General features: G+C 39.6%; 1 protein-coding gene and 1 long non-coding RNA gene across 2 annotated transcripts in view; one reads left to right on the forward strand and one right to left on the reverse strand.

The window, feature by feature from the left end:
• HDAC9 (histone deacetylase 9) overlaps positions 1-23,982 on the reverse strand; it is a 485,158-nt gene that overhangs the window by 151,854 nt on the left and 309,322 nt on the right. The window lies entirely within an intron of this gene.
• The window catches only part of LOC114011630 (uncharacterized), a 45,571-nt gene continuing 23,194 nt past the window's right edge, over positions 1,606-23,982 (forward strand). Inside the window, exon 1 of the long non-coding RNA XR_008747140.1 lies at positions 1,606-2,108. This is a non-coding gene — a long non-coding RNA (uncharacterized LOC114011630). The remainder of the gene's footprint in view (positions 2,109-23,982) is intronic.

The raw sequence follows: 23,982 nt of genomic DNA on the forward strand, positions 1-23,982 counted from the left end.
TTTTTATGCTCCTAGGCATACACATCTTTTGTAACCTTTGCTGGGAGTGTGTGTGATTGAAGAGAAGTGAAGAATGCATGGGTGCTACTGTGTCAAGTATTTTCCTTATGGAGAACAGAAGCAGATAAATTCCTTTGTGAGGATTCAACATTCACTTTCCTCAATGCTGGTCTAGTGCTCAATAAATGAGGCACAGGAAATATTTTGCTGTCTGTAGCATAATTACGCCTTGCATCCTAGGGTCAAGTGATGACAGCAGCACTGTCTGTCTTACACTAGGGTATTCACCATCTCCTGCCTACTCTTCCACAGTATGAGAGCTGAGCAGCTTGGAAGAAGCCAAACTTGTGCCTGTAGGAGCTCTTCTTCACACAGAGCTTTACTGCCATACATGAAATCAGAAAATAGTTGATATTTTTGCTGCTCTCCTCAACCTTGCAGGCTGTATTCATTGCATTAATTAAATAGCTGGTATTTGTGTAATTCTTCGATCAAAGGGATTTTTGATACTATCTTTTAGTGTCCATACTGATGATAATTCATTAGTTGAGTTCACTTTTCTGATAGTTTTGAGTACAAAAGACAAGAACGTTTTTCAAACTAGTCAGAGTGCAGCAGTGTATTCTCGTAGTCTGCATTAAACAATATTATTTAAATATACCTCTTAAGGGAATCTTGGAAATACATATATCAGTGAAAGGGCATTCATACTGTGCACGCATGTTTCTATTTGGACTTTTCTCAGTGCTGGTAGACTGAGGTCTGAGCCTTCAGAATTGCTTTTTTACTTTCAGACCTGAATTTCACTTGTGCAATACCTGCACAGTCTTTTTCAGTTTGCCATTCAATCAATATCTAAATTCTAATCTGTCCAGATCTCTGATCTGAAAAAGTCAAGTGGGTTTTGTTGTTTTTGTTTTTGTTTTTTTTACGATGTCTTGAAGAAGACAAAAAGCAAAGTCTGGAGCACTACAAAACAGATAATTCAGGAAGATGTTCCTACCTTTGCTTATAAAAACATTACATGTTTGTGTCTGTGTAAGCAATAGAAATAACACTACTTTTCAGGCATATGAACAAAACAAGGTAATTTTTTTTAATGCTAATCAACCTGTGTGAACATCACCCAAGAGCCAGACAGCTATATATTTCAGCAATTTGTCAAAGGCCCAAGAAGAGAGGCTGTTCTTGCTCTCCTGTATTTTCCTGCTCAACTGTGTTTTGTTTATTACTTTCTTCCCTCCTCAAATGAAACCAGACACATAAACATGTGACATTCTGGGTATCAGCATAATCAGTCCAGGGAAGGAGAAGAAATTTGTGGATGGTTGAATAGAAAACTGCGCAACACCTGTTTTAATTTCTGAGATCAGAGAGAACTGTTTGCCTGGGAAAAACTTTTAAAATTTGTTAAAAGTGCAGTAGTTTGTCTCACAAGGTTACACTGAGGCTTGTTCTGGTGTCTTCCAGATTCTTTAAATGTAATTTTAAAAAGGTATCAGCAAAGTTTGGACTTGGTAAGGTTTTAGACAAAGTTTTAGGCTAACTTCCTGATTAGGTTTCGTTTTACAGTCAACAGGCACTCATGAAATACATAGATTTTTTCCCTGCACCTACATATTTATGCTGTGAGCATTTGAGATACTCTGTGTCACACAGACAAGTGGATTAATGCAATGAGTAATGTGGATAATCAACACGCTTATCTGGTTCCCCAAATACCCACCTGGTCTCTGGAAGGGATTAAAGCAATGCAATGAATTCATCTTCAAGTTTTATGTGCTACAGCACTGCAAACACATGTCCATCTTTCCAGCAATACGGCAAAAGCAGTATTTGCACATCTGCAGGGTTAGTGATTTGTGTGAATATATTTGGAGCATTTCTTAGGTAACCCGAGCCCTGCCTGCCCAGCGTGGAGCCTGCTAGTTCCAGGTGCCTGAGATTAGTTCATTAGTAGAGGCAGGCAATTAGGGCCTCTGCCTGAGTGAGTGGAAGACCATTCATTGTCTTCCCCAGGAACCAGCTCAGGCCCTCAGTAATTATTTTGAAGAAGGTTTTTAGAATCAGTATCTAAAGAAAAGATGACCCTTTTGGAGGCACAAAAGGTAAATATTTGTTCTCTTTTTAGTATTGCTGTAAGATTTGTTTAGGAGGAGCTGGAATTGATTTGGGTTGGTGTGAATACTACTTTCATGTAGATGTATGATTTGTACATTCTGGTGCTCGATATTTTGTATATTTGAGGATTTTAATGAGAGCTACTTTCTTATTTCTCTGACTGTAAGAACTGGTGACTCACAAGTGTATTATTCAGTTGGACAGTTAGATGGTCTGTGCTGGATGAAAAAGCACAGGTGAGTTGTCTATGAATGAATGGTCCTTCAAGCTGTTATGTTTTGTGTAGAGAAAATATGAGGGGTTCACTCAAAACCTTTTTTTGCCTCTCAGCAGTCTGCTTTTTAATTTAGTTGTGATATGTTTATATTTAGTTTAGTTATGGCTAAATAAATCCCAAGATTCATAGGTCTGTACTGTAATCCTAAGTGCGCATGGGCATACACACACCTCTCTAGGGTTTATGCTTTGGCTTTTTATTCATTGTGGTACAAATTCTTTTTCTCTTAAGAAATTAAAACTTTGCTACTCCTAATAGCAAGATTACTGCTTGTAGTCTGTCATATATTTGTGATCAGGTTTACAGCCCTCTGCTGTTGTGCCTCTACTGCATTCTCCTGAAGTATGAAATGTGTACTAATGTTATTAACTATTAAAATCATTCACGTATTCCCCTTCTTCCCCTCCTTTTCCCTCCCCCAAAGACTTTCAATACTACTAACCTTACAAGGTTTTTTCCTCTCAAAGCATTTTTTGGTGGTCTGTTTTCTAGTTAATTTTTTCCTATAATTTCCACATTGTTTTCTGAAAATTACTGAACTGCCCAGTTATTACTGAGGAGGAAAAATACATGTGTGCTGGAGGAAGTTTTGCCCTAAGTAAGGATGAAAACAAAAGCTGCCCAGCGGAAGACCTGCTGCTTAACAAGTACTTTCTCCAGCCCCTCCATCTGAAGGGTATTTCTGATGCTTGCTCTGCTGCCTTGTTTCTACCCCATGGTTCCTGCTGTAGGCCCTACTCCTTTGCCTTTTCCAGACCCCTGTAGCAACATGGGAGAAGGGTAACTTCAGGTCTTACGACTTGTCTTCCCTACCACATTCCTTGACTTCCTACCTTCCCAGTGCAGTTGTAGCTGAATGCATCCAAGGGATGTCCAGGCCAGCAGCTGCATCCAGCAAAAAGGATTTTGCTTGCAGCAAACATACTAAGTCCTACTTTAAGGTCCCCATGATGGCAGCCTTGGCCCAAACCAAGGCAACATCATCCAAAGTATGAGTCAGTCAGAAATTCTAGGCACCCAGAAACCTCTCATACAGTTCAGATGTAGCTAGTTAACAGTGCTTTGGAAATCATGGACCTCATGGAAAATATTAATAGGATTGATCTTAGTTATCCCTAGAAGTGACAGGGGCAGAAAAACCTGGATAACAATGACTTCCTAAACAAGGAGTATTGGGGAAAAAAGAGCTGTAGGTAAGCAGAAGTTGTAGCACTTCTGACCCAGGAGTTTTGTGAACTACTGTTCTGCCTACTGGCCTCAAACAAAACTATAACTAGTTGCCCTCAGGAACTCGGTAAAAAACAGTCATGAGTTTTTCTGAAAGTACTTGTGTGAACAAATGTGAAAGTGCAGGAATGGCTTATCTCTGTCAATCTGTACAACCTCAAATAGAAATTAGTCTGAGAGATCCCTGAAAGCAAATATGTTGAGAGATCTTTTAAACTGCTCTGTCACTTGGAGAAAACATGTGACCAAGAAACCCTAGTGGTACTGTTTTTGACAAAACCACATGTAAAGCCACAAACTTCCATGGCCATCACTTTCAGGAAAAATCAGCATCACCATCTGAAATAGTCAGTTACAAATTCAGAATCAATGTTTTTATGAAAAGTAAATAAATAGCAAGTATGGATATAGACACATACATTGACTAGGTAAAAAAGTATTTAAAGCAAGTAAAAGCATAGGAAGAAACGAAGCAGCTAGCCTTGAGTCACCTGGATGTATTAGGTCACATATTATAAAGATGTTTATAGACTTTGGTTTTATTTTCCTGCTGTAATACAAGGAACACAGTGTTGACTAGAACATGAGTAAACAGAAATGAAGCCTTATCAGCTGAATGTTGGGTACAGCCAACAGAGCAATGGGATGAACTACATAGAGTCCTAGGCAGAGAAGACTTGCCTTGGGCAGCAAACTGCTGTTCACAGCAAAATGACCCCATGCCCTCTGCCCTCCGCTTGCCTTCTGGAGCACTTTGGAAAGGTTTATTCCAGCTGCTGTCAAGGCAGAGCTTAGTACTTGGGGTGGCATTACTACGGTGGCTGCCCAGGTCATGGTCATCACCCTCATCCAGCTTTTCCCCCTCTGTTTCTGCAGCAGCAAAACTGTTGCTACAGAGGTTTCTGCCCCTCTCCCGTTACCCTTCCCTTCTAGGGCAGGAGCACCTTTGGATGGCAAAACATGTTATTAAAATGACAACGTTTTTGTCTAGTTGGCCAAGGAATAGGGGAAGGGCAAAGACTATTAATGGGGTGCCATGAGTGTGCTCCTTCATCAAGCCCTGTAGGAGAGGATGCATTCCCTGCCTTGGCTTGCAAGACCAAATGTGCAAGTCAGGGCTGGGGTCACACCCCTTGCCTCTGGTTGTAGGAGATAACAGGAGGGTCAGGACCCTACCTTTTACCCCTACTGTTGCAGAGGGAGGTGGGTGGGTTGCTGACCTGCACTTTCAAAGGGAGAGATAATAAAAAATTACCTTCCTTGGATGGAGAGTTTCCAAAAATCTGAGCATCTAAACATGAATCATCCTGGCCCAATGTAGGTGAGGAATCAAGATGGCCACGTGGGCTGAAAAGTTTTCAGCTATCTTTGTGAAGGAATATGACCCAGGCAGTCATTAAGTTGAAGCCTGGCATAATTAAGAAGAAAAGAGTGATGGAAAATGGTGTCTGGGAGTGACAGCAAGGAGGGTCTTAAGGAGAGAGCACTACTAGTGGAAGGAAATTCCAGGAATCCAGCTGAGCTGCTGGTTTCACTCCTAGTTCCTGCTCCTGTGAGACCTGCCTTCTCTACTCCTGACGTTGGCAGGTACTTGACTTCTGTCACTTCTGCTAAAGTGCTGACTCTACGGTGTGCACAGCACACACCCAAAGAAAATGCAGCACCTCCTCAAAAGCTTGCACTCCCAGCTGAATCTTTTCCTTACTTTCTGACTCTCTTGGAGATTTAATACAAATATATGAATAATTTGGGGTTCAACGAAGTGGAGAAAGGGACCATCTGAACATCTATTGTGTTGTTTCTTTTTTTTTTTTAAACCCACCTCTTCAGAGGATTCCTGTTACTTCATTACTTTTACTAGAAATACCACAAGACTTTCCTGAAGTCATTTGGTGCTTCCAAAAAAAGAATACAAAGAAGTGCAGAAATAAAATACTAATGTGAAAATACAGTTGTTCACAAGTCTTGCCCCAATTTTCAGTATTAACAGGTATTTGCTTCTTTCACTTTGATGTGAAGAATATATATGCTTTATAATGGCATTTAATGGTTACAATCACCTAATCCTAGCAGCTTTCCAGCAGTCATGCAATTAAACTGATAGCTGGCCAAAACTAATTAATGAAAAATCACGTCCCACCTGTTTCATTGTTCTGGGAAATATCACCCAACTCTCTTCAACAGTATTGGCAAATCAGTTTGGTATTACTTTATGCAGATCATTTCAACCACTTCTATTTTTCTGCTGTTCATTGGAACTGTATTTTTTTAGCAGACTTGTACGGTTTCTTTTTAAGTGAAGAGTCATTAGTTTGGCCTTCATGCATAAAAATAATATTCTCCAGGCTAAATTCAGCAGCATCCCAGCTGAAGATTTGTGTTTTCTGCATGCTTCAATAGATCCTGCTTTGGGTTTATAGTCAGCTCTACTGGGTTCAGGATTTATTATAGAACTGATGGAAACTACTTGGGTGTGATATATAAAGAGGAGACCTTGGGGAACCCTGCTCTTCAATATATATAGGTCCGTGCACAGTAACACATTGGTGTCTAAGCATAAAATCAGGAGGGTGTATGGAAGCCCTCTATGGACACCTTCTCTCTTGTATGGAGGTACGTGAGGCCAGAACAGGGAGCATCAATGAACCAATGGTCAGCAAATATAAGAGCCATAACCAAGGTGTTTCACCAACTCTGTTATCTCTCTGTAGATCACCCCTGTAGATGACTGTATATAACGCATAAACTCCAGCAAGTGTGTGTACTGCCATTGCCCACACCAGAGCTCTTCCACACAAACCATTCATTTATGTTGCTGCCTGTGTGACAGCAGAGTTGTAACCTGATTGATACCAGACCTTTGCTGGAGGACTTCTGCCTCTCTGAAGATTTCAGAGATGTGTTACCAAATCTCACACCTTACTTTAGTGTACTTAAAATGCCAGCAGACATCCTTTCTCCAACATATTTTTAGTAAGAGTTATACAGTTTCTTAAAAAAATATGTATGTGTACACACACATTTGCAAATATCACAAAGTATTTAAAAATATTTTTCTTTCTGTGGTGCTCAGCTCTTCATTGACCTTAATACAGAGAGAAATAGTAATATATAGTTAAACGGTGATATAATTTGAGAATAAAAAATGTAGGCTCTGGATATAGGAAGGATGCTGTGGATGGAAAAAAAGAAATTATCACAAAATAAATCTTTTCAGGTCTGTTCTATATACCTATGAAATATTCTGTGTATTTGCAGAATGCTCTGTATATTTCTAGGATAAATATATTTCTGCAACAAACAAGTACAGCTTATTGTACTTTTTTTCATTTTATTTTGTATAAAATGAGATTACTTGTAATTTGAACAAAATTTAACTGAACATGTAAAGATTACTTTTAAATATTTCTTGAAACTAGGGACTTTCCTACTATATGCCTCTCAGCATAGGTTTTGCTGCTTTTAACAAGTAGAACTACCAGAATGGGCAGATTGAAAAGCAGGTGAGGGAGGGAAGCTTATGTCTGCTGATTTAGGAACAGCTAGAGGGTTAAAAAGAAATGTGGAGAATAGCATGTTCTAGCATAGCACTAATTATATAACACAGACTGCAAAATAAATTCTCCAGTTTCTCATTCCTTGAGCAAATCTTGGCCCTCCAAATGCAAAGTACAGTTCATAAGAGGCCATAATACTTGCTATATTTCATGGTAAGGAAGTGTTTCACAGAAAGGAAGTGTTCTTCAAAACTGCCCCCCCCCCAAAAAAAAAAAAAAAAAAAAGTAAAAAAAAAAATTGGGCTAGAGTTCTGTCACAAGGAGAGTTCTGGAAGACTGGGTGGGACTAAAAGGGAGAAGAGGAAGCAGTATTGCAAAATCCAAACAACTGAATATCATAAGCTCCAATCCCTTCCCTTATCACTCTCTCTCTTCTTTAGTATAATGCTCTCAATATTTTGCCTGTTTTTAAAAGTTGAAAGGTATTTTTCTTCTATGTTTAACTGTCTTTCAGTCCTTTCTTGCCTTTATTCTTTTTCCAACAAAAGTGAAGTTTTCTATGTATTCGCATCTTCAGAAATATCAAATATTACAAGATATTACAATTACAAGAAATGGAAACAGAAAGGAAAAGAAAAACAAGGAAACAGAAAGAAAAGGAAAAGGAATACTACCTATGGAGAAGTGGGGGCAATAAGATAACTTGTCCAAGTGTAGCATTTCTGGAAGGTGGTTCATTGATTTGATCATGCTACATAAGGATCTTATCACTGTGTTAGCTAACCTGATATGTTTCTCTGTCTAGAAGAAATCTTTCTGAAGTATATAGGAGTGACTTACAGGAAAAGAAACCTGAATATTTAAGAGATCAAAGGACACAAAAATAGAGACCAAACCCTAGTCTATATTCCTCTTATGGGCTCTGGTACTCCCTACTACGATCCATGTCCTTCCTGAAACAAGTGAAAACACAACAGTCTTGGGTATATTAATTGCATTTTTCAGATCTGCCTAAACATAAAACAAACCCAACTTTCTGCTTTAGAAATTATTCTTGGAGGATTGCTGCTTAACATTTGGAATCACTATCTCTTTGTTTTAAAGGCCGTCTGAGATAGTGATGTCTCAATTTGTATATTGGGGAAGGCAGCCCTGGACATCAGCTTCATTGGCAGCGCAGTCCCTATAACACCTCCTTCAGTGTAGCCTGATGACACCTTGAGAGGAAGCCCACATGGTGGAGATTGTCTTGGAGTTGGTGGCTGGGCAGAAAGACCGCAAGCAGTCAGGAAGGGGCAGATAAGCCAGCTGCAAAGCACAAATCTTACATCCCGAGAGTTGTGTGGGTACAGTCAAGGAGCAGAGGGCTTCAGTAATTCTCAAAAGAAAGGACCTGACAGTCAGTGGAAAAGGTAACCTCCTCCAATAACAAGTTATAAATTATAAGTAGCTCTGTTCTGGGGCCAGACTGGATTATTTACATAGATCTAAGTCTAGGTAGACGAGGGGAACCAAGAAATTTTTTCTTGGTTTTCACTGGGGTATCTGAGAGGAAAGTTTGGCACCTCAATAGCTGCTTCTTAAAGCAATGCCCACAAAGAAAAGAGAGTGAGACTTCTTGCAGCCATACAACACTTGGAAAACATACATACTGGAAAATATTGCACCATCAATAGGCACAACTTTACTTCTAGTGAAACCTGGGAGCAGGGAGAGAGGGAATCCTGAGAACAGTCAAAGCAAAATGCTAATTTTAATGGTTGTATTTAGTTGGCCTTGTCTTGTGACAAGTTTGTTACTATGCAGATTTCCTACCTGCCACCTTCCATGGGAGGATTTTACAAAGTGAAGTTATGCAGGCAATTCCCCTTGCTTCTTACCTCTTTATTCCTAATTATGTTAGCCCTGTGTTCCCTCAAGATAACATTATAGCTGTCCCCAAATGCTCTGGATTTGGGGCCTGTGACAAATGAAATCTTATAGGAGAAAAAATTTCCAAGCACTACGTTGCAGAAGTATAGCTCCTAGCGTGCTGAAAACAAGGCTGTTCTTGCTTATTGTCTGACAATGGATTATTAACTTTTAAAATATTTCATGGGCATACTTTCTTACATTTCCTTTTTGTCTTCTGATAAATATATAATGTAATGTTACCAGGGATGGTTTGGATTTTGGTTTGGTTTTGGGTTTGGTTTTTGTATTTGGTGTTTGGTTTTTTGTTTGTTTGTTTTGAATATATGTGTATTTACATATACTATTGCACTTACTGATTTTTTTGTTTTATTTTTGCTAGGAATGTCTTCTTTCTTCCTATGTAATAACTTCTATGTATATGATGCATATACATCCCTTGTATTATGCCATCCTATCAAAGGGTATAATGAAAATATTCTGTAATTCATTTGCTACATAGAGAGTATTTTTGTGTGGAGAAATTATGAATTCAAAGTGAACAGGGATTAGAAATCCTGATTTCAAATCCTTCCTTTAACCACTGGATAAATAGCAATTGTGTTGCATCAATAACATTCTCCACTTCTGACTTTTAATTATGAAGTCATGATGCACTGTGGCTTTCAGTGTTTCTTATTGCAACACATAGTAGCAGAGGTACAGTCAGAAGTTGTTTTGGTTTGTATTGCATTTTGAAAAGGGAAGGAGAAAGAAGTTAGACCAACGAACACCATAAAATATCACAGCTTTTAGGCACTGCCCAGGCAAATGAAAGTATCCCCACTACACAGCTTTAAGCTGGATGCAAAAGAGCTCTGGACAGACAGAGTGAGTAAAGGAAGCCTGATCATCCCTATGTCCCACACAGAGCCATTGTGGTGAAGGGGCCTTTGTGTCTCCGCTGTTGTGTCTTTGGGGTCATTGGTGTCCTCAGTCTTGTTGAAAATATCCAGTGTTTATCCAGTAAGTTTAAACCTACTCAGAGAAACCAGGAGGAAATGTGATCCCATAACATGGTACATAGTGTAACATGGTGCCACAGCCAACCCTCAGGGCCACCATGAGCCCCAAAAGCTGTACCAAAAGCACTCCAAGCCAGGGAGTGTAGAAGCACTCCCAATAGCTGGCACCCTGCCTCTGTGCCACCATTGTTGGGGTGGCCTGCAAACTCTGCTGGCCACAGGGGAGCTTCGAAAAAGATGTTGTAAAACCTATCTCAGACCCTTGGCAGAGCTGCAAATGTGGGCTGAAAGGTTTAGGGCTGGGTTCAAAGCACTAGGTTCTGCCAGCCCAGTAAAGCACGTTCCTGTCGGAACTCTGAGACAGGATGCACAGGGGGTTAATTGTACAGTCTGATTGCAATATCAACAGATATGCTAAAACATGGCATATTTAGCCCAAACAGAGAGCTAACACTATCCAGAGCCCCCATCGCAGGCAATGAGCTTCTCAGCTGCTTCCTTCTCTTTTCCAGATCCTCCTCAGACTATGGGTATTCTGTTTTTACTTTGCTACTCTCACTAGACAAACCTAATTAAAGCAATTAAACACTTAATAGTGACATTTAAAAGGGGAAAAATATGTGAGGTTGTGGCAGAGTTTCTGACAATTTTGGAAATATCCCTGTTTTTTCCATAAAAGTTCATCCACGTTGAAGTGGTGCTTTGGACATTGAAATGTGCTATACACATGGACATAATTTAATTCAGAAGAATATGACTGCTGCTACCTGGCACTGTTTACTTATTTTCAGTCAGTCTGTGGAGAATTTGGAAGCCTTTTTACTATACAGTTCGAAATAAGAGACAGGATTGTTTTTCAGTTTTCCTCATGTGTGTTGTGAAGCATCAATCTAAGCTATGACCAGGCTCTTATTTATTTTTCTTTTAAACTTGGGTTTAATGATGATTGTTGCTGTCATACAGCAATATTGTCCAATGCTGGTATAATACATTCTATATGTTACATTCTAAAGAAGTTCTAGGATTTTGCTCTTGTTGGGGGAGGGATCATGAAGTTGCCAGACTTCTAATATGTTTTATATAAACTTATTAATTAGCTGGAGATTTCTCCTGATTTTAGGTACATCCAGGAACTGGTTCTGATACAAAACCCCAGATAATGCTTTGGAAATTTAGATTCAGTAGAAATTCAGATGGAAGCATCTGCTACTTCATGTAATCTGTAGCACATTTTTGTGTGTACCAGCCAACATTTACTGAGCTCCCTTTCAGAGCTGGCCGTATTTCTGGAGTAATATCTGTAACACTTGGAGATTCAGCATATTATTTCAGTAGAAAAAGTGTTACATGAAGTTAGCCAAGCTAGCAAGGCCAACCCCTCTTGAAAACAGTTTTGCTACATGCAATCATGCAATGACTGCAAAGAGCAAAATTCTTCTTGTTACAGTGGAAATAACACACTCCAACTTCACGTGGCAGGAAGAAAAACATTGCGCTAATTTATGAGTAGCTGCCATCTGAAGGCATTGAGATGGCAGGCCCATTGAATCTTAACCTAAAGGACCTGGGGAACATCTGAGGCAAAGCCTAGCTGGTAAATTAATCTCTGCTGTTTATAGGCATTCGCATCACAGGCATCTATTTGTGCCTGCATAACCCTGCCGGAGAGAGAATAAGGGCTGTGGGTGCAGTTGTAGGCAATGCGTTCCCATGGAGGAAGCCTGGGGTGAACAGTGTGGTTGGTGGCTAAACCAGTGGTGTGAGTTGTATCACCTAATCTTTGTATTTTAATGAGAAAGTAAGGAGAGAGAAGCCCTGAGCAGGGGTTTGTGGGTGGCTCCCTCCAGCTGTGAAATGTTTGTGTCCCTGGTGGCTGTCCTCTCCCCAGGGGTAGAGGTGGGTGGAAGAGAACTCCTTTTCATTTAAGAAAGGGTTACAGGGCCACGCTGCCAAAAGAGCTGCACCAGTGGCTGAAAGCCCTGATAGAGGTTTGGGTCAAGTTAGGTTGCTTTAGGAGGATTTAGATCTCTGAAGATGTTTTGTTTTCATTCTTTGAATTAAAATTTAATTTAAGTAATTGAAATACATAATCCATCTCCGAGGAATGCTGTCTTAATCTTGTCTCTTAGAAGAAAAAGCAGGATTTTCAAATTTTATCTGTTACTGATCAGTTGCATGAGCTTACATCAGTCTTCTGACCTCTCTGAGCCTTTGTGTCACCTTATCTCATCCTGGCTTTATCTATCTTAACTATGGAGATTTCAAGCAGTTTGTCCTTTGCAATGTGACAATTCAGTGCTCAACACTAAGGGTACTTGACTGCAATTGTGGAGCTAAGGCGGCAGTAGTACACTAAAAATAATGAAAAACTATCTTTAAAATCCTCTTCCTTACCTCCCACCTGTGTTCCAAAAAATAAAAAGGAAAAACCTATGAGTTTAATTTAATCTTTTCAGCATAGCAATTACCCATACAGGTCCAATTAAATTTCATAATAAAAAAAAAAGAAAGAAAGAAAGAAAAGAAGCAAATATAAGGAACCAGAGCAAAAGGACAAAAAGGGAGGGAAGATAAATTGGATGGGAGCAGGGTGGAGAGAACAATAATCCAGCTTTAATAGAGGCAAATCATAAATAACTGGGACTCTGGATCCAAGTACCGCCTCTCTCATCACCTGGAAATGGTCAGAGCATCACAACTGTGATTTTTGGACACTTATATAGTATGAGGTTCTGTTGAGTGAACTCTGGTCCCCTAGGTCCCCCTACAGCAGTTATTTCTTTAAAAGCTTTTAAGCTTAGGACATCACGTTGTTGTAATATGAAGGCTTTTGAAATGTGTAGTTATTTTGGAGGGTTTTCATTTACTGCTCTATTCTACTATAAAACGGTATAAACCCTATTTCTCTGATGCCTTCCAAAACCCCACAGTAAATAATTGCTGTAGCGTATGGTTGCGGTAGCCCAGTCGTCGGACGAAATCAGCTGAGAAAGCAGGGCTGGTTGTGCACCAACTGTGGCACCCGCCCACTGCTGACCACAGTAACCTTTTTGGGAGAAGTCACTTCCATCAGTCGGGCCACTACAGGGCAGTGGCCGCAAGGCAGCAAAACACTGCTTGGAATAATTCTTTGCAGATGCCAGGAACCGGAAGTTTCAGGGAGAAAAATGAAAGCCATTCCCTCTTCCAATGACACAAGCCTTTGATACCACAAAGTCATTTGGACAGAGAGCTCCAAGGTCAGGAAGGCACATAAAGATTGGTGATTAGAGAAATACTATATCAGCAAAGTGTGGCAAGCTATTAAAAGAAACTGTAGCTTTTATGATTGTGTTGCTGGAGCTTCCCCAGGGCTATTTGTATTAGATATTGAGTTAGGCATAACTTATTTAGTCCCAGCATTCCAGAAAACATTTTGATGTCAGCTACTGAAGGAAAGTAAACATGAGGAGGAGGAAACAGCACTGATCTCAAACAGATAAAAATATTGTAATTTAATTTTGTGAACCCATGCATGTTAGAGTACTAAGAAAGAGGAATTTTTAAAAGGTTGATTTGACTTAAAAGACTTGGTTGATAGAGGTATTTAGTCACCGTGCAGCTGGGGGGAGGGAGGGTGGAGAAACAGAGATGATTTATAATCTTGAGTATATGCTACACCCTGACAAAGCATGAATGTAGTTTTCTGTAGACAACATTTTTGTCTAGAGCAGATTTTATGCACATGTGTGATTCTCATCTAATGCTGTGGGGTTGTGTGTATGTTGGGCCAAACTATTTGCTTAGCTGGGCTGTTTGCCCAGTGGGTGTTCTGATGGCTGGTGACAGGGTTTTGCCTGCCCTGCAGTGAGCAATTACGTCTTTGGGACTGTAATTTAGGAATAGCTCTATGGGCCTGGATTTTGGGTCACTAAGTGAGGATTTTAATCAAAAAGTTCTGATCTTTAGGTTGATAATATATGCACAGATACTATCTCACTGCTCAGCAGCTCCAGTGCAGGAGTCTCGCTTGTTTACTTCTATAAGAAGCAGCCAATAAATCCATTGGGGAATTCTGCTCATGGGTTCTCTATTCTCTCAGAATAACACTGTGGATCTGAGGAAATCACAGGTATAAATGTAAGGTCAGGTGGGGTTTTATTCCATGTGCCAGAAATTACTGTTTGTTTAAAAGTGAGGAAGTGGGAGAGCTGAAACCTCAAAGTCAAGTACAGCTCAACCCCCTTAACACAGTGGGGTCACCTCAACTACAGCTCCTTGCAGAGGGTTTTTCCATGCCATCTTGACTGTGCTTTCATTTTTAGATTTTTATTTTTTATTTAAAATAGCTGGGGTTTTTTGGAGGTTAATACTTAGGGGTTTAAGTACTGCAGGAAAAAGGCTCAAGGAATATAGCAGAACTAGCAGGTTACAGATAACGCTTTGGAAATGTTATCTGCCAGAGATATTGTCCAAGAAAAGTTTGTGCTTTCTGCTACCTTGCTCTGACCAGGTTTATTAATGTCACTTCATTTTGGACCAAGGCAAGATGCCAGCCCTTCCATACCCTTTTATCTCAGAAGACAAGGTATATAAGATTGTGAAGACCATACTTTGGTGCTTCTCTTGATTAGCATCATTAAGAGTTCAGTGACCTCACATCGCTGACAAAGTTTTTCACTCAAATTGTGAAATTCTACATTTTTGTTCTGAGTAGGAAAGATTTTTAGCATGAGATGAAGAGGAAGAAAACCTCCTCTCCTTTCTATCCTTGCTATATATTTTTTGTGTTAACATTTTCACTGCAAAGAAATTATGCATTACCACAGGAATATCCCAGCTCTGCAGGTTACATATTAATGACCAGTTCTTCCAGACAGAGGATCATATTTCATTTAAAGTGCAAATGTTATGCCTGGTAGTTACCAAACATGCCATATAGAACTTGGCAACTAAGACTTTATTTGCATGTCCTCTGCTTAAAAACATACTAGTTAATACAAAGACTTCCCACAGATTATTTTTTTTAACCTTAATTACTCAGTCCTACATACTTGTCCTAATTCTTGACATAGTTAATAAGATGATTCTGGGCTATAAATTCTCTACCTTGAAATTTGTAAGTTACTATTTGTAAGTTTATTGCACTTTTAGGCTGTCTTTAACAAAAGTTAGTCTTTTACTTAAGAATACAACTATTGCATTTTGCATGTTGTGAAGATGGATTTGAAGCTTTTTGGGACCCATAGCTAAAAAGGAAACATGCTTGTGTTGTTGACTACTTGTCTTGGGGAGAATAATTCATGGCTCAAGAAAAAGGAAGCAGAAATGTGCTTTACCCTGAAGCTAAACAGAAAAAAACCCCACACTGTAAATTTAATAGAAGAATCTGTTTGGCTATGATAACGCCTGACTGCACCAGACCAGTCTGTCGTGCCCAATACTGTCTCAGACAATAGATGTTATTTAGTGAGAACACATGAGCATGTCTACTCTCTGCAGTTCATTCCCCTCATAATCTCCCAGCATCCAGATTTTTTGCGTTACATACCTGCCTCTTTAATATCTGCTTATGAACCTATTGACCATGAATTTGTCTAATCTTGTTTTGAACACCTGGTTCCACAATCATTCATGGCAACAAATTCCAGAATTTCACTATTTGTGGTACAAAGGAGAAAAAAAAAAAAAAAAAAAAAAAAGTCTTCCCTGTTTTAACCTGATCTCCTCATAATTTCAGCAAAAGCTCCCAAATCTAGTATTGCAGGATTCGGTGCATAACAGTTCTTCATCCACTTTGCCTGCTGCCCTCATGATTTTGGTAATGTCTCTCTGAGGGAAGGTATTCTGTAGCAGAATTAGAGACATATACCCAGGAGAGTCTATGCACTTTTCCAGCCTTCCACGGGTGATAACATGGCCCTGCTTCTCAGTTATACAAATTATCTTTCTGTTCAGCATTGTTGAAAATGCTGCTTTAATTGATGTTCGTGCTGCAGCTGTCCTGGTGGGTCACTCACTAAGTGGGGTGAGGATGCTGCCAGCTCCTGCCAAGCTCCCTCCTGGCCCTAGCATGTCCCAAAACTGCCCCCTGTTCTCCAGGCCAAGAAGAGCCTGGCAGCCAGGCAGGGAAATCTTATTATGTAGGTGATATTCACTAGGGGAGGATTTGAGAGGTGCATTTTAGCTTTATTTAAATGTTCTGGTTTCTACTGCTATGGATTTACATGTATAAAACCCCCACGTTTAATACATAGTAATATATGAGCTTTCCAAATGTTTTCTCTACACTTCTGCTTCTACTCTCCAGACTCTTCGTTTTGCCTTTCTCTCTCTCTCTCTCTCTCTCTCTTCTTCCCTTCTCTTCCCACTGGGAAGCACTAGACATTAGTGTGTCTGCAGGCAGTATGCAGTAAAACTGTTAACTATAGTGCAATTTAGTCAAGAAATAAGAGACAAACCCCAAAGGCTGAGACCAGCACCAAATCTAGAGGGTTGATATTAAAAATATTGCAACTCTTTCTAATATTTTCAAGTAGGAAATAAATCTCCCTTCTGTTGAAAGATAGGTTCTGCCTTTGAAGATAGAATAACGTTTACATAAATGTTAAGGTCTTCTTTAATGTCGCTTTCATTATCTCCTATGTTCCCCCTTTCTCTGAAAGCCCAAGTGACTGATGTCAAGATCAAGGGAGTCAATCAAAGTAGATACACTCCAGGACCCAGATAGGATATAAATCACCCTTACTCCTAACCACAGTAGACACCTAACTGAAGGACAGAAGTTTACATATTCGCTGTCCATGTGGGGGAGGCTAAATTTCCCAGCCACTTACCTTGCAGGAACCCCTCATTCATTAACCAATTGGGGTGCTTAGTATCACTTATCAAATAGGACAATCAAAGCTTGAGAGAAACCAGCTCTTGACCACTTCTTGCCCTTTGAGCACTCCAGGGCCACCTCCCGCCCCTAGACTTTTATCTAATTAAAGTTAAAGAGGGGAAAATTAATCCATGGAAGAAAATGAGGTAACAGCCACCATAGCAGACCATCCGAGAGTCTGGTTTGGCTTTCATCTATCGCTACTTGACGATTAACTCTTCAGCAAACACAGGAACCCCATTTTATGGGAGCAGGATCTGTCCCTTCACACAATGATGGGTGTTGTATTTTCATTTTTCACTGCTCTGTGCTGCAGTTCTTCTGCTTGTAATGGGTGTGGATGAATTAAAAAGGTCATCCTTTACACTCCCTCTCAAGCTTGACTTAGTGCTGTTTTCACTTGCAGAATACAAAAGTGAAAACTGTAATTTATTACAGTACTAGCAATTCAAGATGTTTTGCTTGGATCCTGTGCTTGCAATTGGTTACCAACATTCCAGCCTTTCTTGCTTTTGTTGGCTACTAGTTTATAACCTTCAATTTCATTCTTTAAATCTCTGTTTAAAAAGACATTTCACAACACAGGGTTGTGGTGGTTTTTTACCTTGGAAAAAAATTGTGGAGTGTCCCCTTTGCAGATTCACTGTAATTGTTTTTTACAGCTTGTATTCCTGTTCAAAGTTCTTTTGTTTTAAATTCTTTCCTTGTTTTTTAAACCACCTGACTATAATATTTCTGAGGCCCAGAGGATCTTCCTTTATGATCGCTTGAATTTTTCAACAGCTGAAACTTTGGCACTGTGAATATCAGAAATAAGTTAACTCTGGTAACACAGCAGTCGTTAGCTGCACTGTGAATGGAGAAACTTCCATTTTATAGGATGCTTGGGAGTGCTGGGCTGCGGCCATGCAGCAGCAAGCCCGGCTCCTCTGGCAGCACCAGGCAGCGGTGAGCCAGGGTGCGTGGGGCAGCTCCGACACACCACCCTCACCGGCATTTTGGGTTTCGGTGCACCGAGGGAGCAACAGCAATGAAGTTCAGCTTGCATTCTAAAAATACTCTGATATTTTGAAGGCTGCATTTGTATTTCTAGCATTTTTAGCAGGAAGCATTGGCTTATAAAGTCTGTGGGACAGGCACATATGGCCAAAATTAAGAAGTGCTGAGGAAATCCCACTTATACCCGACGCTGTCCCAGTGTTGTATCATGCACCTTGAGGTACTCAAAGGTGGGTAAGTTAAAGTAGCCCCACTTGGACTCCTTTCTAGAGAATAAGAACTGTTTTATTACATGTTTATATTACCATTGAGCGGGCCACTGTTACTTGTTTGGTTTTTGGTAGTGTGTTGGTTTGGTTTATTTTTTTAAAGCCTACAAAGCCCGTGTGTATCTATCGCACTATAGGCAGCAGTAGTCATTAAATACCTTACAAGGCTAACCTTAATATTGTCAGTACACTGTTCCTAGCGCTTATTCTGCAGCATAGTTAATTACTTGCAAATGGAAGCTGTAAAAGATAATAGGGTTCAAACCTCTTCATTTAAATCAAAAAGAAGCCCTAAGCAAGCTTCCAAATCTCTTCCAAACTTTGGGAAAATTTTAGTTCATATCGATGTGTGAACTAATATCTGGCCTTCCTTTTAGCTACCCGAACTAATCCATCAGGCCTACAATTTAGAACTATGACCTGCAGCTGTTTGGTTATGGAAGGGACATTGGTAGGACTTTAAAGGGGGATAAGTGAGACAGTGAAAATGAGATTCAGTAATCCCCCTGTATTATAAGGTATTTTGTACAGGGTGGGAAGGAGCTGGAACTTTTGCTTGCTCCTCCATCCCAGGCAGCAGTGGGGGGTATGAGTGCTCCCTGGGCTTCTGCCCACTCTGTGCCCCCCATGGAGGCAGGCAGCAGAGAGGTTTCTGCTGAATCCCTCCTACAGCTCCGGTGCCAGTGCAAGGAGTTCACCAGGACCCAGTTAAACTCGGATACCAATTAATACCAGCTGCTTTGCTCTGCAGGGTGGACAGGACCTACTAGGAACTGGAAATCTGTAACCAGGAAATAAGCTAGAAAGAACAATTCTGTACCAGTAGGGGCAAAGGCTGCAAGCTGTAACAGGTCTTTTCCATCTCTAATTTCTACATATTTAATTTATATATAGGGCACTGAAAACTTGTAGCAAACTTTGGTCACTATCCACAAGAGACCAATTTGATCCAGTGACCCAAAGGCGAAAGGTTCTGTATTCCATTAGCAAACCCCTACAAATGCAGTCTCTCACTGAGGTTTTTATATTGATAACTAAATACCATGAACCTTTACAAGCTATGTAGTAATATTTTCATTCTCCTAATTCTAAGTCTTTCCACAAGCCAAGGGAAATTCAAGTTTGTCTTAGAGATTAAAAAAAGAACTTCTCCCATGTTTTGTTGTTAAATATTTAGGAATACAACTATTTTTTAAAGAGGGGGAGAAGGAAAGCAAGTTGGATTATGTCTCAGTGTGTTTAGGAGTGTCTAAAAGGCATTGCCCTAGGAGAACACATTAGGCACCACTCCTACACTGCTTTTCCCACCCTCTCCTGTGACTGATTGTGAGAGCAAATTCTTCTCTTCCCCCTTACTGGCAATTTTACATCTTCTACTCTATTACCCACTGGAATGTCCCTTGGAATTCCACCCAGGATACAGAAGTTAACAGTCTTGATCTTGATACTAGTGAAACTTGTAAGCAAGATAAAAGTATTTCCGCACATATTTTTTGAGCATGCATAAAAATGTGGTGTACAGGCTAAGAAGATATAATGTCATTTAACTTCTATTAATGGTAAAAATGTGGAAATAACCAAAAATAAGTTACATAAAATAGCAGTTGGAGGTCAGTATTCATGTCAGAGGTGGTCTTGTTCTATTTCTTTTTTCTTTTTTCCTTTACCTACAAGCCAAACACCACTAAGCCAGAAACCACCAACCAGTACAGTCTCACAGTAACAAGATATTAATAGCCCATGGAAAAATCAACATATAATTTTATATTATGGTACTTACTACAGTCCTTGTATCTTTTTGGTTTTTTCTTAGTTCTGACCTAACTAACATGAGAAAAGGCAGCAGTGATATGCAAAAATGTGTGCTCGTTTTAATTTGTAATATATTCAAAATATTGATGGTAATTTTTCATATATGGTATGTTTTTAAGAAACCCTCACTTCAGTCTTTTATTACAGAAAGCTAGGAGATTTACATACAAATTCTAACGTTTTTTATTATTATTATTATTATTATTTAAACAAACCTATCATCCTTTAATACACACAATAATCTTCAGAGCCTATAAAGTAACTTTGGGATTGTGACACATCTCCTGTCTCCTGAGGGGTTTGTCTATGAGCCTGCTATCTCCAATATTACTTACATAGGCTCCTTTCACACCAGCATTTTTTTGTTGTTGATTTTGCAAACATAAGTAAATCAACAAACATTTTCATTAGATAGCAGAGAATGCACTTGCATTATTTGCATGGACCTTTGAGGAAGTCGCCCACATACTTACAGGCAAGTAGGCATGTTCATAATAGGTGCCTAAACACTTTAGTGATTTTTTCTTAAAATGACTTCACAGAAGTTCCTATATGTTGTAATGGTCAATGACAAGAACTGGGTTGAAACTTGTTTAATGCCTAACTTGCCCTTCGTTTCTACACATGCTGTATTTTTCCTTGCCACATCTTTTGCTGTTGTCCTGTCTTGTGCAGATTCCCTTTGGCATCAGTGACTCGGAATTGCTTATTCCTATGTTTCCTAATTCTTTTTATGTTTCTTAATCCTCATACATGGGTCGCAGACTTTTTTTTTTTTTTTAATTATGCTGATCAATCTCTTGATGTCAAAATGCCAAATCCAGCAACAATAAAGGAATTTTCTGGTTAACAATTTGAAAAGACGGTAATCTGCATTTGACTAGGCTGGTCTCCTTGTAAAGGTATGCAAACAGTTTAGCAAACTTTCAATCAGTGTCTCTCAGCCATTGCCTCTTGGAAGAACTGAAGCTGGTTCAAAAGTGCAAACCTCTTCCCTGATTTCAGAAGTGTTAAAATAGCAGGAAAAACATCAAGTAAAAAAGAGAAGGAATACAGACAGCCCCTCCAAAACCTCTCCATCTAGCAATAAAAAGTGAGCTTGAAAGGAAGCATCCACTCAGCAGGCGGGATTTAGAGGCTAAAACACTATACTTTAACACCATTCTCATAGGCAAGCCAAGAGCTGCACTTAGCATGTGATGGTAAAGGTTTAGGTCAGAGCAGAAATGTTAGAATTTTCAAAGAACTCTGGATACTCCAAGCGATGCTGTGGAGCCTGAGATAATGTGAACACCGACTGGGGCCGAATTGCAGGCTTGCTCCTAGGACTCCTTGGGTCTTACGGATGCTTTGCTGCTGTTTGTGTTCTGATCCTAAAACGAGATTAGACACTTGGGAAAACACTGTGTTAATCTACTCCACAGTGATTCACACTGGTCACCAGACTGGAGTGAGGTCCTGCTGAAAAGCTTTAGAACTAGGCAACAATATTGGAAGCAGAGCCAAACCAGCAGTGTTATTTCTAAGGCTGAGGGCTCTGTTCCAAAACTACTGTCTCCTCAAGCAGCTTAGTCTTCAAACGAGGTCCATTTAATATTAAAAATTACCATGTTTGGGGGATCAATAAATCTTTTTTTTTTTTTAAGTGATAAACCACAAAGTGCCCCATGCATTGATCCACTTTGTGTCGCCATGGAGTTTGTCATCTTTTTTTCCACATACCCAAGTATTTCATTCTGCTCTCTTCTTGAAACTTGGAGGATTTGGGTTTCTCCCTCTCCCAAGATAGTTATCTTTGGCCAGTGCATCAAACAATTTATTCTAGTGAACTCCAGCCACAGAACAAATACACCACCTACCAAACCAAAGGCGCCCTCTTCAAATCGCTGTCGCTTTTGGCAGCCAGTTCCTCTCATACCATTATACCGGGAGCAAACTATAAATCTTTTGCCTTGGACACTACTCACTATCTCAGGCGTGTAAAACTGGCTATTACAACAACTTTTGTAAAATGATCAACTGCTAGAAAGGGTTTGTGCTGTAAGTATAACACATTTCACAGAGATAGTTTCATATAGCTCCATCTTTTGTTTTTCAAAATTTAAGAGCTTCCTTGTAGCAAACTTGAAGCCATTACTTTTTTGTATCTACTGATGTTTTTTTTCCACGTTTTTTCTCTTTTGTTTTTGTTTTGTTTGTTGTGTTTGTGTTTTTTGGTGTTTGGGTTGGGTTTTTTTTGTTTTTGTTTGGGTTTTTTGCGTGTTTGTTTTTTCCTGTGTCGTCTCTTGCATCCCTTGTGAGCTAAGAAACATATCTTACCATTGTAGGAAACATTACCTCACGTGATTCTACATAAGGATGAACCTCACTATTGCTGCCTTAGGTGAAAGGTAGATTTGAAAATGCCAGACCAAATTCAAAATTTCACTGGATTGTCATAGGACACTTTTTTTTCCCCTCCTTATTGAAAATCAGACTTTCTTCTACCCCACAGGTATATGCTTAGTGTAAAATATGTTTTGAACTGCACTGCTTCATACTGTGCATTGGAATTGAGAGTTTGATATAGTCTGTAACATGGTAGATTATTCAAATCCGAGTTTAGTACAAAAGCAAAAGTTTCAGCAAGGCAGTTAAAATGATAATCCAAGTGCAGTGACTTTGGATTATATGGACAGTGTTTTCACAGCAGTTGTCAAAAGACACACTTGTGTCCCCAGCAGACGTGAAGGCAGCTTCACACCAAGGGCTGTATTTGGCTGTTTTTTACCTCAGCCACTGTTTGCACTGCTACAAAATGCTTGCTCCTACTGCCACAGTAATACATGGGAGCAAGCGAGGAGGGAGGACTTTGAGTATTTGCTTATAAATAACTTCCAAGGTTGCGCAAAAGCTGCACAAGTTACTTTCTTCTTCCTGAGTTTGGTTCGCATCCATTTGGTTACTCACACACTTTGTACTTTGAGGTACTTGGGGAAAGATTTTTTATTTTTTTTCCTGCTGCCATCTCAGATCCAACTAAGAGGAATTCCTTTGCTACAGGGCAAGAGTGAAACATTATTAAGTCATAAATTATTTTCCACAAGCATAGGAGGTATAAGCAAGCTGCTTTCCTCCTAAGCTCTGAGAAAAAGAAGAGGCTAGCCCCAAAGGACTGCATTTCTTGGGGTGCTATAATTTAGCTCAAAGTCCTTTTGCCAGAAGGAGAGAAAAAAAGTGACTTAACACTTCTTTTTTATCTTTCTCCCTTCAAAAGCAACATGAAAACTCACACTGTATGCTTTTACAATCAGACTGAGCAGGGAACCTGTCCCTGCATAGGTAGTGTATGCATCAACAGGGTATCTCTACTTCAGCAAGCCCCAGATGCAGGCCTGAAGGTAAGCTGCTTTCTTGTCTTGCCTGCTTTCGTATACTCTAGCTACCCTTCCTGGAGCTTATGCTTAACCACAGACAGAGCGGAGAGCTTTTTTGGTTCCTAAGCAGCCTTTGGAGGGGAAGGCTCAAGCATGTTCACTGGCAAATTTAAAAAACAGTAGGAAATGGGTGAAAAAGAAGCAATTCACATAAATGTTCTGTCTAAATGAAATATAAGAGTACAAGATTTGCAGGGGAAATCAAAGTCTGAAAAAGTAATTACACTTGTTTAGATTAAATAAAAGACAGCATTTTAATAAACAAACAAAGCCTCTGGCTAATGTTATTTCTCTGCCTTTCTCTTATTTTATGTTTAAAATTAGATGTATGCTCTCCTCAGATCCATAATCCCCCATAAATTAACCTGTGCAAATAACACATGCACAGGATAAAACCATATCTTTGATTTTGATTACATCTCTTATGGCTGCAATTTAGGTAGCCTTGATTCTTGCCATTGTTGTTCCAGGGGACTTGAGCACCCTTAAACTGCTGAGAAAATCTCAATTCTTACATGGATCTAGTAAAGCTGTTGGTTGTACACAGATAAGCATCTCTCTTTTTGTTGACAAATGACTTAAAAACA

This window comes from Falco peregrinus, chromosome 5, assembly GCF_023634155.1.
Source record: "Falco peregrinus isolate bFalPer1 chromosome 5, bFalPer1.pri, whole genome shotgun sequence".
NCBI classification, from domain to species: Eukaryota; Metazoa; Chordata; class Aves; order Falconiformes; family Falconidae; genus Falco; species Falco peregrinus.